The sequence below is a fragment of the Formica exsecta genome, unplaced genomic scaffold (genome assembly GCF_003651465.1).
Source record: "Formica exsecta isolate Colony F162 unplaced genomic scaffold, ASM365146v1 scaffold878, whole genome shotgun sequence".
Classification (NCBI taxonomy): domain Eukaryota; kingdom Metazoa; phylum Arthropoda; class Insecta; order Hymenoptera; family Formicidae; genus Formica; species Formica exsecta.
The window spans coordinates 374,908-390,286 of record NW_021853648.1 but is presented as its reverse complement, the minus strand read 5'-3'; the positions used below and the strand labels follow the sequence as shown (position 1 = coordinate 390,286).

At 38.4% G+C, this 15,379-nt stretch overlaps 1 protein-coding gene across 2 annotated transcripts in view; it reads left to right on the top strand.

The window, feature by feature from the left end:
- Positions 1 to 583: 583 nt before the first annotated feature.
- The window catches only part of LOC115244909, a 91,859-nt gene continuing 77,063 nt past the window's right edge, over positions 584 to 15,379 (top strand). The window contains exon 1 of one of the 2 annotated variants that reach the window (XM_029822924.1): positions 584 to 638. The gene's annotated coding sequence lies outside the window, so the exon portion shown is untranslated. The remainder of the gene's footprint in view (positions 639 to 15,379) is intronic. The other variant, XM_029822923.1, reaches the window with a different exon arrangement.

Here is a 15,379-nt window from a genome sequence, read left to right as displayed (position 1 = left end):
AGGGAGGACGCAGAAAGAGTTTAGAGATAGTCCGGGGAACGTTGCACGCAACGCGCACACACGTTGGTAAGAATCGGCGCTACGTCATTACACGGTTCCACCTACTGACAGATTGCTTGCGTAGCCGGGCACCTGCTGTTCCATTTTTCCCGCCGATTCGCGCCGGGAACTATCATTTTCTTAACGATACCGAGCGGTATCGTTGGAAATGGTATAGGGATGACCTTCCGCTGAACGTTCGATATTTCGAAAACGGCGAATCGACGGCTCGATGGTCGATTCACGAGAGACATGATGATGCTTTGTCCTATGATATTATCGGTTATAAGAGCGGGGTATGATACAGAAGAATAGATAGTCAAATGGCAGATGGGAAAAGATATCGGTGGTTTATCATCCATTAGGGTAACGTTCCGTTTCGAGCTAAAAACCACCTATTTCGTATCAAAGAATCGTTCAATCCTCGCGTTTTTTGTTTTTTTTTTGTTTTTGTTGTTTTTTTTATTGAGCCGGATTGATAGGATTCAATATTTTTTAATGTTTTTATTTCTATAATGTTTGCTATGTTTTTGTTTCAGATATTGGCCTTCCAACATTGACTTGGATACTCACATCGCATTCAATCTTCTGCTGCTTTGGTTCGTATCAATTTTTTAATCTTCTATTCTTGATATGATGTCATTTTGACGATATTATTGATAAGAATATTGCAATAGTTAAATTGTTATTTTTTCCAAAACAATTATCTGTACAGCTTTTTTTCGAAAGATTTTTATCAATACAAAATATTACAATATTAAATATTAAATAAATGCAAACTATATGAATCAAATAATATTTTTTTTTTAAATATGCTATTGAAAAATAAAACAATATTGGAAAGAAATATTGTATAATCGAGAACGCTCAAAAATTACAACATTCTCAATTAATGCCGTCGATTTATTGGCATTAATCAATTAAAATTTCCTATGGATTAAATTGACGTGTAACGATAATTTAATCCTTTATCCTCTCGATTATCGTTCAATGTTACGAGCCTTGTAAAATTACGCTTAAAGTAACGCAGAAGCGAATTAGAAAACACTAGAGGTAGCGAAATCAAGATATTTCAATATCAAGCCTTAACATCGACGCGTTCCGACTTGGTGGGCGATAAGCAGCGATCATTCCTGGTGTTAAGCATCGATAGTCAACTATACACACTCCCTCTTTCATTCTATCGGATATCTCCCGCAAGATAGCCGCAAGCTTCTCGGCGCGGTTCGATCCCCCTCCCCCCCCTCCCCCCTAAATAATAATGTCTAGACGTCTTTACGCCTCGTCCTCGCGCGACGAATAGCTCTCGTGGTGAGAATAAAATGGGTCGTTTACGATAAACCCTGGACTTTCTTTCTCTTGGTCTCCTCTAGACCCTCCCTCGCGCGTGTATCGCCTTTCTCGGAAACAAGCGATTCGTTATTCCTCCGAATGAAACGCGAGGAGAATTTACGGTTTTGTGCGACGACAGAAGCCGATAAAAGCCGTCAGAGAGGAGAGAGAGAGAGAGAGAGGGGGGGAGAGGGGGAGAGCTGGACTTAAGTAGGTGCCTTTTTCGACGAACTGTTTAACCAAATAGGCTCACGACGTGAGCGAGGCGATCAGTAGTCGACTGCATACAAGGTGTCCCTCGTGCATTCTCGTTCAGTGTGCCTTTGAATGTGGAATTAAGTTTTCGTAATAAATTCTCAAGATTTTTTAGATGACACTAAGAATGACGAGCTATTTTTAAATTATAAAAATTTCGTCTCATTAACAAGACACGAAACTTTGCTTCTAAATTGAATCGAAGCCAACCTTATCACGGAGGAACTTCACATTCGTGGTTTATCGACTGAGAAAATGGAAATTTGGAAATTGGAAAACGATCCGACAAATTATGATATATTCTCCTCGACGTTTCCACTATGGAAAAAAGTAATCAAGGAGTATATCATATAACGGGAGGGAGATGGAAATACGAGATACCGATTCTATCTTCGAGTCATAAAATTAGATATTTTATTTTAAGAAAAACATCCATTATTCGCTCATAACTTGAATTTTATGCGCATTCCAATGATACGAGCACAAATTACATTAACCGTTGGCCATTCAAGACTTTTACATTCCCCGAAAGGAGTGACGATTAGCTCTCCGTAACATCTACTCCGTCTCATATTCTTACGTCTTCTTTTAGAATGCTTTTCGATTAGTCCGGGACACCCTATGCATGCACATATATTCGGGGCGACGTGTAACACGAAGAACGGTCCGTGCGTAGGGCCTTGCCTTCCGTTTTTTGATTGGCCATCTTGGCTGCCATCGATTTTTTCTCATGTGTATGTATGTATCAAGATATGTAAATACGGCTTATACTATACACGATGCCTCGGCATTGTATCGTCGCTTGTGGTACGTACGAGAAAAGAGATCGTGAATTAGAGGGGAGGGGAATAACGTGTTCATCCGACGAAAACGTATTTGTCCAACGCGGCTCGTTTATATTTAAATGAACGGTTGATTTTATATTGTACCTTGCGCACCTCTCTTTTCTGGAGGCGCATCTCCCGGATGGATCCTGCGGTGCGCTTTTGATATATATCGGACACAAAAAGCGACTAGCGATTCTCGGAGTTTTTTAACGCATTGCGAAAGACTGAGAGAACATTTTCATCGAGCGCGCGAGGATGGACAGGAGTATTGTAACGCGCTCGAGCTCAAGCGCTCTCTTTTTCCGTTGGCTTTTGATTCGACGATAAAGCCCAGAGCTCGGCAAGTCGAGCTAAACATTTAAATATTGAACGTTCGCCTCCCACACGTGCCCGTTGAGGGGAGAGTAACTGTCACGAGTTATTTTCGAAATTAATTCGCGGTACGCAAATCCGCTTTAAAAGTGAATCCCTTTTTTATCCTAAGTAAAACGCGCCATTAATTATTCTTCAAACACACCGAGTATAATTATTCATTGTTATTATGAAATTAATATCTTGATTATGAATGATAAATTGTGTATATAGAAAATATGCATTTTTAAAAAATTGTTTTCACGCTAATACTTTTAACTATATATTTCAATTAAGAAATTTAAACTGTTGGTGGGGAAAGTTTTTGTATTTTTACTCACGGCACCATTATTTGCGCGGTCTATCGTTTTGTTTCCTTTATCAAGTTGCTCGCCAAAGTTGTTACGTGAGCGAGCAGAGCAAGTTTAAGACTTCAATGCGAGGTGGAAGATAGCTAAAAACAAGACATGAGAACGTAGAGTTAATACCGATGATAAAAAATGGCTTCTCTTTCAGGCTGGATTATTGGAGAATTGTTACTCTGTCAAGTAAAACTCTCAAATTGACGTGCAACAGTTCGGGCGTGCTAACGCGGTATTGTAGTCGCGAATACAATTGTCAAAGACAATTGCATCGCGGGCGAGAAACGACGATTGATTTATCGACGACATTACAATTCGAGAAATTATTTGACTCGAGCGTTCTGGCGCTCGGTGGCGGTGGTGTTGGTAGGTACCCGGTGCCGTTCAAGTTGCGTCGAGATAGATGGGAAATTTATCAGAAGATTCAATTGTAGGAGGCGGCGTCGCGTTGATCGGGCTATCAATTTTAAACGCAATCCGCGAACGCGATATAGATTCGAAAAAACGAATTCGAAACTCTGCCGACTTTAAACCCAATATTTACACCGCCATCCATTTATTAACGTTTCTAAATTGCGCGTTCATTATAAGTTCCTTTCCGGCACGATAGCAATATTCCCGAGTTTTTTTCGAGTCGATATCGCTGTTTAAAGAATATTGCTTCACGGCAAGATTCTCAATCTAATCAAGATTTAACACGAAATTATATAATTTTATGATGAAATATGCAAAACGATGTAAATGCAAATTGATTTTAGATACAAAAGTTTTAGAGAAAGAATGTTTTTATATATTTTTTTTAATTATAAATACAGCATGGAAAAAGAGAATGCACACAAGAGAAAATCATCTATTATCTATTTTTGAGAGTAGACGAAATCAAGCTCATTTACATATCACAAAAAAGATATGAAATGAATGAAATTATGATGAATATTCTTGGCATTCGTATCGAATATCCGGTCTATAATTTATAGGAATTCCCGGCAAATGTCCAATGAGCTCGTCGAAAATCCGCACATAAATCAATCTATAGTAAAACAAGTAGCATTGCACGTTTATGAAATAAAGGTTTGTTTTTCCTATTTGTTTTTGTCACCCAAATTGTTTTATTAACTGTCATAAATGCTATAAATGCATGCATGAACGAATTGTGTTTTCTTTGTAACTGCGGAGGTGGTTAATGTAATGTTTATCATCATCTCGAAAATTAATTAGCCTTTGAAGTCAGAGACAAGCACACCCCACGTCCTACATTATTGAATCGATCATAGTCCGTTACCTCAGCAGCATAGCAATTATATGACGGGTCGCTTGTTGTTGGATTCATTAACGAAGGATCTTTGCGAAACGTTGTTTGACAATCAGGCTATTTGCTCAAAATTTTTAACCGCCTTTTGTATACAGGATAAAAGTGTATAGTTACTGTGACAATAGATCTTGTACTCTTTAATGACTTTGACTAAAATTGACTTTCTCTTAGCGAAAATTTAAAAGAGACGTAATTAAGTAATATTTGATATAAAATATATTGTAAGATTTTGGAGATTTAAATTTTATATGCTTAGTAATAGATAATTTATCGATCTTCGTTATTTTGGAATCGGTTTAATTTTAATAGAATCTGAGGTAAGTTAAAGTGTTTAATTTCGTGTTATTTAATATTGAAAATTTAAAACCAGTTGTTAAATGGCTTGCTTTAAGAAAAAATTATCTTTAAATTTTTTGGAAAATACTATTAAAAATTGTTGAAATAAATTTGATGGGACATCTTATATTTAATACACACACATTGATTTTTGAAAACATTATTCCTGCCATTATTATTCTGATGATATATTTTTATATTACTATTATAAAAGAAAATATGATAATATAAAATTATACTATTTGTCGAATAGTATGTGACACATGCATACCTATCCACGTGGATGGTTGAATAATACATCCGCGTGGATTCTCTTTTCAAAGATAGAATAGGTGGTTATTCGATGTTTCATTTTGGGAAAAATAATTCTTTACCAACGGTTATTTATTTCCTCTTCTTTCTCTCGCTTTTGTATGTAGGATGCATTCTCAAGCCGCGACAAAATACGCATCCCGCTGCGAATGTACACGATTCGCTCAACAACGGCTTCTTCGATTATGTAAACGGTGCGATAAATTACGTGTGGGGTGTGTGGTTTGTGTCATCTCAACATGACGCGTCGAGGAACGAGATAGATACGCGATTAGCTCCTCGGCTCGCGAGTCTCTTTGCGAATCTCAAGAGGATTCTCCATCGTGCTCGCCTACAACACACACATGCATACACATAAGAAAGAGAGACAGAGAGAGAGAGAGAGAGAGAGAGAGAGAGAGAGTTGATAATGAAAATAAACCTGAGTATTAACATAAGATTTAAAAAGATAATCTTTTAACTTTAAATTTTAGTTATTTTAATCTCAGAGAAATAATTTTTCTTGGCTTAAAAATAATCTTTATATTTTTAATCAAATAAAATTGCCTTGTTAAGTCTAGGCAGAGAAACGTATAAATTTAAAGTAATGGTACAAATCTAAAATAATGGTACAATTTACAAAGAGAAAATATTTTAGAGGACGGAAAGAATAAGATATTTCGAGATTACTTGTACTAATAACTGAATTGTTTATTGCAATTCACAATTTAAAAAAAAAAAAAAAAAAAAGATTAAACATTTTTTTAAATTCCAAAAAATTTATCATAACTCCTGTCGAGTTTTTAGTAAAGTGGATTAGAGACCGTAGTATAGAATCATTCAGGTTATTAACGCTGCAGTTAGTTTTAAAAGATCTTACTTTAGGATAGATGAATAAATAGCGACGAAGGGGCAAACGACGCTAATCGTTCTTCTTAACGTAGACCTTCTAGCTTTATCCCAAGAGAGACAGCGACGAGAAGACAAGAGGGTGACGCATAGAGCCCTGGCATTGTTCTACCTACTCGAGGCCCGACGACACGTTTAGGATGACTAAGCCGGCGCGGGTATCGGGTACACTTTCACCTGTAGGTCCCCTTTATATTCAAGAAGAGCCGCGGATCGGAAGGGTGAGAGAGAGAGAGAGGACGGGAGAATCCGGATAATCTGAAAAATACATCGAGCATCCATCGAGAAAAACCGCCTGGATACTGACGCATACCTAGTAGTAACTCTATTTTCTTTCCTACAAGTTCCCAAGCGATTTAGTGATTATGGTTTTAGAGTTATTGCTTTGAATATTATTGAAAGACAGGAATTCTCTTGGGAATCTTGAAAGTCCGAAAAATGCATATTAATAAATCTAAAAGATCGAAATCTTTAAAGATCTCGCTTTAGCCTTGAGGTATTAAAGTCTTCTACGAAATTCTTAATTACAGAAGAATGCGATTATATTAATTTTATTAATGAAATTAATGTTATAATATTAATCGAATTATTCAAGCAGGCGTTTGACAGCTGTCAAGCGCAAGCTATCGCTATTATGTATAAATGTATATCCGAGCAAATTTATTGCCGCCTTGATCAGACACGATATAAATGTATCATAATTGTAGACAAGAATAAGATTTAGTATAAAAGTTCCTTTAAGCAAAAACTGATCCGTAAATATTTCAATAAGTGTCAAAATCGCTTAATTGATCTGAGGAATTCTAAAACATATTTAAAACGCTAAGCGCATTGAAAATAAATAAATCCATGATGCAATCGGTTACGCGATCAAGTTACACGAAAGATAATTTTAACGTCGATTTAATTCGGATGCTATCGCGTGTTGTTATCTAGGAAATTTGAAATACGAACGTGTTTCAAACTTTCCCGAGGATTCCTATCTGTGACTAATATTTCCAAATGATTCGTCGTATTTCTGAAACGACTCGTGGACGCTCGTTAGTCCATCGCCATGCATACCGCATACGTAGAAACGACGACGAGCAAGAAGAAGCGGACAGAGAGAGCCTTGGCGTATAGCGGCCGCGAATGGGCCTTTAATTCGTGTCGGGGGACCATCGAAGTCTCGTTCCGACGAGACCGGACGTCTTTTCTCCTAGCTCGGGGGACCGCGAGCAAGAAACGCTCACACCGGTCGAGCACCGAGCGAGCGAGCGAGCGATCATGATATAGCAAATGTTTGAAATGACTTCTAACAAGGGAAGGATCCCGACGGGTTGTTGTACACACATAGACATTCACGTACCTGCACTTGTACACCGATGCACCTGTGTGCGCGCGCGCGCCGGGGTACCTTGATTGAGGGACGATGCAAAGGTCCGAAAGGCCAACGAAAGGGTAGACGTAGGAAGGGAGAGAGATAGAGATGGACAGGTAGATAGGTAGATGGACAGACAGATAGTATTAGAGAGAGAAAAAGAGACAGAAACAGAGATGGAGCAAAAGGGAAAAAATTAAGGTGGGGAGGACTCGTTGCTTTTTAATTACTCTCTCTCTCTCTCTCTCTCTCTCTCTCTCTCTGTCTCTCTTTGATTGTATTTCCTTTTGCGATTGAATAGTCCACTCGAGAAACTCCACCGGCGGCCTTTGATGGTCACGTATCGTGATTAGTGTCAAGTGTTCTTCGCGCTCGTTCAGCCGCGTTTTTCATATGGGAACAGAGGGATGAATGTGGGGGTGGCGGCGACGCGACGAGTATTAAAAATCCTGGGGATTTATCAAAAGCAAAAGCGCGATGATTCTCGCATGAGCGAGCGATTTACGTCTTATGAGGGAGCCACGTCAAAGTTCAGAAAATTCTCGATATTTTTGCCTTTGAATCTGCGAGAACGGATAAAATCGTTTCGTTTGAAGCGATATACCTCTTTACGCGAAGCCCACGGTTGCATTAAAAAGCGCGGAAATCGTTCCTTTACTTATTCTCGCTCGTCGCGAAAGCTACGATAGCGGTATGGAATCGGACAATACCTCGAGCGTTTTTATTCTATGCATTCACAAATTTTTACGACGGTATACAATGGTATGATAATAATAATAATAATAATAATAATGATGATATAATGATATACCACATACAATAGATACGTCGTATAGCGCTTGACATACTAAATCCGTATACTAATACGAAAATGTGGATGTGCAATATTTCAAAAATAATGCACGAAAGCATTTCTTGAGGTTGTAAACCGGGAAAATAGTTTCTCTCTCTCGATGAGAGAACACACTATCGATTTTGCAATAAGCTATAAAGCATAATCGCTCCCATGGCGGCACTGCTTACATAAAGCTACCAACGTGAAATTTTTTGGGAACTATATATACTACGAAGACAAACAAGTAATATGAACGTTCTGAAAAGAAAATGTCAAGTCCAAGCGCTTTGCCGAATGGAAATCCCACGATATATAGACGAAAATATTTAATAAAAAATTACGCTCGGTGGATGCACAAAGCAGGCATAGTCTGACCTCTTTAAATTACGCTCGATGCTGATACGGGCTTTTTTCCCTTTCTCTGTGACTTCATTAAATTTTGCAGTCGCGATAAAATGCATGGTACGCTTCTCTCTTTCTCCCTCTCTCTCTCTCTTGGGATGATTGGTCTGATGGCCGAGTGAAGAAGAGAGAGGAGAGAAAGGAATAAGAACATGCGCGCTGGAGAAGCATTCGCGAGGAGGACGAAAGTAGGAAACGAATTACGACGAAGTGGCACTACGTCGAATTGATGCTGGATGAGAGAAAACGTAATTATATGCACGGCGCAGTCGCTCTCTCTCTCTCTCTCTCTCTCTCTCTCGATGCCCGAGCTCTGTATTATCTCGAGTCTAATCAATTGTCAGCGCGGGTAAACTACCGTTTGCGATTACGCTTGGCGGCGCGATTCGTCAATGAGAAACTTTCCAGAGCTCGGTTCCCTTATATTCCCTGCTTCTCTCTCTCTCTCTCTTTCTCTCTCTCTCTCTCTCTCCGTCGGAGCTTCTTTAAATTTCACGACGGATCGTGACTATCTCATCTCCGGAAGGATCTCTCAGAGATATTGAACGGTATCGTGACTACACGTCGACGCAACTACCTACAGCATAAAAATTTTAGGGCAAGTTGGAGTACCCGATAACTCGAGAGTGGATTAAGCTAGTAATTTGTAAGACACGCCTTAAGTAAAGTTTCACATTTAAAGTGGATATTATTGATCTCATCCACTCTAGTTTCCAATGTCTCCAGTCATCGCGCATGTCCAAAATCTGTCGTATGTTTAAATTTTTAACGTTTTAAAAATTCCAATTTATTTTATAATTATTCGTAAGATAAAGATGTTAGATAAATTCAAGTCCAAAAAATTTTTTTAATTATAACAAAGGGGAAGATAATTTTATTTAAAATTCTTCTATTTTAAAAAATACTGATTATCTTTAGCAAATCTCTCTCTCTTTTTTTTTTCATTGAAAAATTGAATTTTGTACTGAATTTCACGTCATTTTCTTAATCTCAGCCAATTGTAATATATTGTGATATCTTTCATCACAATTTTTATCGTACATTTACTTTTATTTTATATATTTTTTCTCTCTTTAACTTTACAACAGATACAAATTTAACAATGCAAGGTATTTTGAAGTTAAATAATTATTTCGAATTAATCAGATTTCCATTGACAAAAATGATCGGCGTTTGGAAATAAAAAAATTAATGAAATTATTTCCTTCTTTTTTCGCTTTATAATTATTCAATAAAATATTTAAAATATTTTCGTTTATATGCCTTTTTATACGAAATCTTTTTTATTTTATTTTTATTGCAAGGCATAAAGTAATAAAATGTAAAATAATTTGAACATTCTGTATATATGTCACATTTACACTAAATAAACCTTATTATACCAATGTACTAATATCGATGTAGTAAAATGTCAAAACTTGAATTGTTCAATCCGCATCGGAATCCTATGAATCCGATGGATTTATGCTGGATGGAGGTACGGTCACTCTTGAATACACAATTTCAAAATTCCCTTCACACCGAGTTCGTTCACACGGGTCTGCTCGCCCGCGCAGCATAAACGCACCTCTGTGCTATGCGGAATACGCGAAGAACGAAGTGAAACGTAATCGCACGCTTCGATGCTCCCGGGAAGATTGCTCCGGCGGGAGAGAGAAGGAGAGAAAAAGACAGAGAGAGAGAGAGAGAAAGAATGCGGCAAGCGGATTACACGATTACTACTCGTAGAGAGCATTACATCGTAGTGCAAAATTAACGAGAGAGATTAACTAGCCGCAAGTGAAGCGAGACGTTGTTTCCATAAGCAAGAAAAGCGATGCGAAAGACATCGAGAGAGAGAGAGAGAGAGAGAGAGAGAGAGAGAGAAAGAGATCTGTTGGATTTTACGAGATATCGAGCGCGACATTCGTCAAATTCGACGCGGACATCACAAATTGAAGGTGGAACAGACGCGAACGAACAAGCGGCGCGGAAGTGATGGAAATCGTTGAAAATACGTGTAAGAATGTAGGATTGTAGGAGAAAAAGCGAGGGAATCCTTACAAGAAACGAGGTAGCGCGGAAATTTTTCAGGAATTTATCGCGTACGGTCGCGCGCGGCTCGAACTTTCCATAAATTATACTTTCAGATCGATTTTTCCCGCGTATCGAGCGAGCACTAAAGGCCGAATACTATTATTCGTATTCTTCTCGTATTGAAAATTACGTCAGCTCGCGAGCACGAGAGAGAGAGCTCGATCTTTGATCGTCTTTAGACACGGCGCGTTGAATTAATTGCCAATTCCGCTGCGATGTTAAAACGTTGCCGCTTTGCCAAACCGCTGTAATAATTACTGCAACGATCGCCGGTAATTTACTAATCTATTTACGCCAATGCCAAATACAATCCCGATAATTTATCGATATCGGCTGCCCGCCTCGTGCTCGATAAATCTTTCAGGTTGCCAATACGCGCGATTTTCGCGTCGCTGCAAAATGAAATGCAAGAATCATCGTGTCTGAATCAAGAGGGTATACGAAACCCCTATACATTTCCGCCCGTACACGTCGTATATTTCACGTCGACGCCTCGAAAATCCCTTCCCGACTATTTCGTTTGATATCGCAAATCGTATGGTATCGCGGCTCTACGGCAAATTTGCAGAGCTGGAAAAGATAGCCGCAAGATCAGAATGTGTCGATTTTATAAAGCGGGACAAATCGACACAAGCGACAAGCGATGAGAATAGTAGTGACAATTATTTTATTTTATTTTACTTCATCCTTTTTTCTGTCAATCTCTTGGAGAAAAAAAGATTTATAAATTTTTACAATTATATTATCTTTTCAATTTGCATAGTTTTCTCTAAATAAAATCAAGTTGAATTGATGGCCATTTATAAAGTAGAAATTAATTAGAAATCATATTAGAGATTGATGCATAGGAAATGTCAAAATTCAAGATTTGCCGCAAGTTCTTGTAAAGTAAACGCGCATATCAAGACTTTAGATCCTCGAGAGTTCTTCAACGACTTGATTTTCAAGTGAATATTATGAGTAATTAGCAAATTCCATTAATGTTATTTCACGATGCCAAAGTTGGCCATAACGTTACGGGAACATCATCCCGCAATGTAAATTTGACGTTTGGAAAAGAGCTACGAAAGAGCATTTAACATAAGAAAATTAAATATCAATATGCAAATTTAACAAAAATTATAAGGAAATAATGTAAAAACGGGGAAAAATTTTATCAAAAAAAAAAAAAATAAATAAAATAAACATTTTTACATTCCAATAATATCCGTCTTTCTGGAAGACGCGATTAATTGAATATCGCTGGTTGATCGAAATGACGGGAAGCGTAATCATATGGCTTTACGCGGAGGTTGCCAAGCGGTAGAAAAGGAGCTCACAGGTCAATCCGCGGCCTGCGTTCTTCATCAGCGCAACTTCAGCGTTAATGCATCAAAGATACACGCAAATGGATAGAGGTAAATCTCCCATATGAATACACGCGACCGAGTTAGCTGTCGAGTCGAACGAACGAACATGAATTTCGAACAGGATATCTGGAATTTTCGCACGACTGATGTATTCCGGCATTTATTCGTACCTACCACCCAGTAGTTTTCCAGTTGCCATTTCGTTACCCGTAACAATTATACACGGCGTAGATAGTAAAACGTAGATAATGGAGCGTAAAAAAAATCGTGAATCTTTGACGACACGAACGGTCACTGGGTCAATTTTTCTATGGTAGTCTAGACACGACGGCGTGAAATATCGCATTGGCCACGGTAATCTTTAAAGGTTTCTATGGAAACTGAAACAGAGAGTATTGGCACAAAGGAGAGCGAGAAAGATCAAAAATGGGTCTGCGCGCCCGTCCCTTTCGGCACACAAACCCATTTTTGCTCCTTCTTTCACAAAGGGAGAAGAAAGGAACATGCGAAATGCTGCTAGAAACGCGCGCGAACTAGAAAAGAGCACAGGATATTCCAGAAATTGAATGATAGATGGATGGACATATGATGTTAGTTCTCATGAATTTTACACCCATGTCTTTCTCGGCGAAAATATCGCGACTCTTTTGTATGACAATATTTGAATTGTGCTATTAATAATAAAAATTAAACTTTATACATTGTATATTAAATTTGATATACATTTAATTATTATTCAAAGAAATAATACACTACATATTTAATTCTATAAAATTAATTCTGTATATAATATTTCTGTATATTTAATTCTGTAAATTTAATCCTGTATATTTCTGCATATTTAATTCTGTAAATATGAAAATGATGCATTTTGCTATTCGTCGCTTTTAACGTTCAGCCTGTACTTCAACCCTCCAATTAATTTTTCATCTCTCTCGTTCGATGCGTGATTTTCATTTCCGTCCCCGACAAGACGTTCGTCTCGTTCATTCGGCCGCCTAATCACTCGCGAAATCATTATTTTTCTGGTACAGCGCCTCGCATCCAAACGAGCGACAGCTCGATTTGAATCTCCCGAGAGCTCGAGCGAGACACCACATGGGACGATGACATTCGCGCGCGTTTATCGCGATAGACGAATCCTCTCTCGGAGACAGATTATGTTGTTAAATCGTTTCGGCGATCGGTCGACCGGACTGATCGGATGGGCGGGGAACGCGTTGGTAGCAAGGGGGGAGGTCGAGTTAAGAAAATTTAGTGGCTGCCAACTTTATTAGGCGCGATTATATTAGGCCGCCACGGCACGGCAGTGATTTATTCAGTCGCTCGCTTCGGTCCGGTCGATTACGCGGCACACATCGCGCGTCGTGTGCGTGTGTGCGTGCACGGGCCCCCGGTGTACGTGCCATATGGCGAGGAACGCGGTAAATCATTCCTTGTTAACCGTACGCCGGTCTCTCTAAGCTCGTTATAAAGCGAAGTTCAAACTTTTTAAGTATGCAAAATACTCGCGAGCATCGTGTCGAGCTTCTGATATAACTATGACGACGATGATCGGCCGCTGCCGTTGCCTTCTCCTCTTCTTTGCGGGCTTCTCGAACCGAACGATACTTTGTCAAGCGCACTTTTCAACTTCTTACATAAGCCGTTTGCAAACTCTCTCGCGTTATTCACGGATGTGCGTGCTAACGACGCGCTTGGTAATTTGCGTCGCCGTGAAAATTCGCTCGATCTAGCATGAAAAAGGATTTTTTATCTTTTATTTATATTTATTATTCTATATCATTTATACATATATTGTATTTATTTTTATATTAAAATACTTTCTCTTGCACTTTGTTTTAGAGGAGAATGCAAAAACAGAGGAAATTGAAAAACAAAATACATTTTGTTTTTGATAAATTTATTTATAATTTTATATATAAGTTGGAAATACATTGAAAACTTTTTAATTATTAAAATGTTTTTTAATAATAATTTACAGTGATTCACTAAAATAAGGTAAATATTAATTAAATAATACAACTATCCGAAACGTGTTAGCTAACAAAGCGAACGTGAAATAAGATTTGCTTGAAAGCATCGTGTCAGCAGTGCCAAAATATTTTTGGCACGTTGTCAAGGGAGAGATTTCCAACGTTTACCACCAACACGATTGCGTTACATTGCAAATGTAGAATTTCTGTTACGTTCTTATACGTCGATAGTATGAATCTTTATACGAGAGAACAGATGTACCACGTTTCCGTCTTCGATTCCGTTCACGTACTTGATTATCGACATGTCTCTTTAAATGCGCAAGAACGGACAATATTTGTCAATATATCTACAGAGATAAGCTCGTTGAATGGTTGAATCGTTTGAATATACAAACCGATGAATTTAACAGTCGTTAAATCCATTATCGTATTTTTTATGCGTTAAATCATATAACTTAGAGATTAATTGATTAGAATAATCCCAACGTTCAGCGTCAGAAAAAAACGAGGCAAAAGGCAAAGCAATTAAATATTCCAACGAAGGAATTACCGAAATGATGAAGAAACGATTAAGAATATTTTTTTATCGGCATAAAGTGATATAACTACAGCAGAATTTAAAACTGATAATCTTTCCACTCCTTGCCTTTTTTTTTTTTTTCCTTTACCCTCTAAGATCGATATAAGTACCTTATCGGTATCTCTTCTGTAATATACCAGTAATGAGTAAAACATCGATATCATCCTCCTCCGCTGCGCTCCTTTATTCGCGGGTTAATTGGCGAGAGATACAGACGAGGTTCTACGATACTCTCCATCATTCCCGTTGATCCATCGTTCCCTTCCCCCCCTTCCCCCTTCTCGACCCGCGCTTAACGGAACGAAAGGATCGAAGGAGATATCCTCTCCGCGCACTGGTACGGCATCTATAATGAGCGGCGAAATGGAGGAGAGAACAAGTCGATTGCAAATCTCGGATGCTGAATAATCGGGATCTTTCTCGCTTGCCTTCTCCTTCTTCTCATTGCGCCTCCTTCCTTCGAGCCGATATCCACCTGCCGGACAGCATACCGTGGCCTATCGCCCGTAGGCCTCTCTCGGTTTTTAGTACCGAGGATGCAGACGCACGCGAAGCTTTGTGATCTTACGCCCTTAAAAGCCCGCCTTGAATACTTATCGGCGCCTAGCTTCTCTTTCGCTCGTCATTTCCGGTCTCTCGAACTGCTGTGAATACGTACGTCTCTTTTTAGGAAAACTTGTGTGACACTATAAAATATTTTTTATTAAAAGGGCATTCAATTATGAATTCGAGAGCATGGGATTTTATTTCTTTTTTTTTTTTTTTTTTTTTTGTGAAAATATTT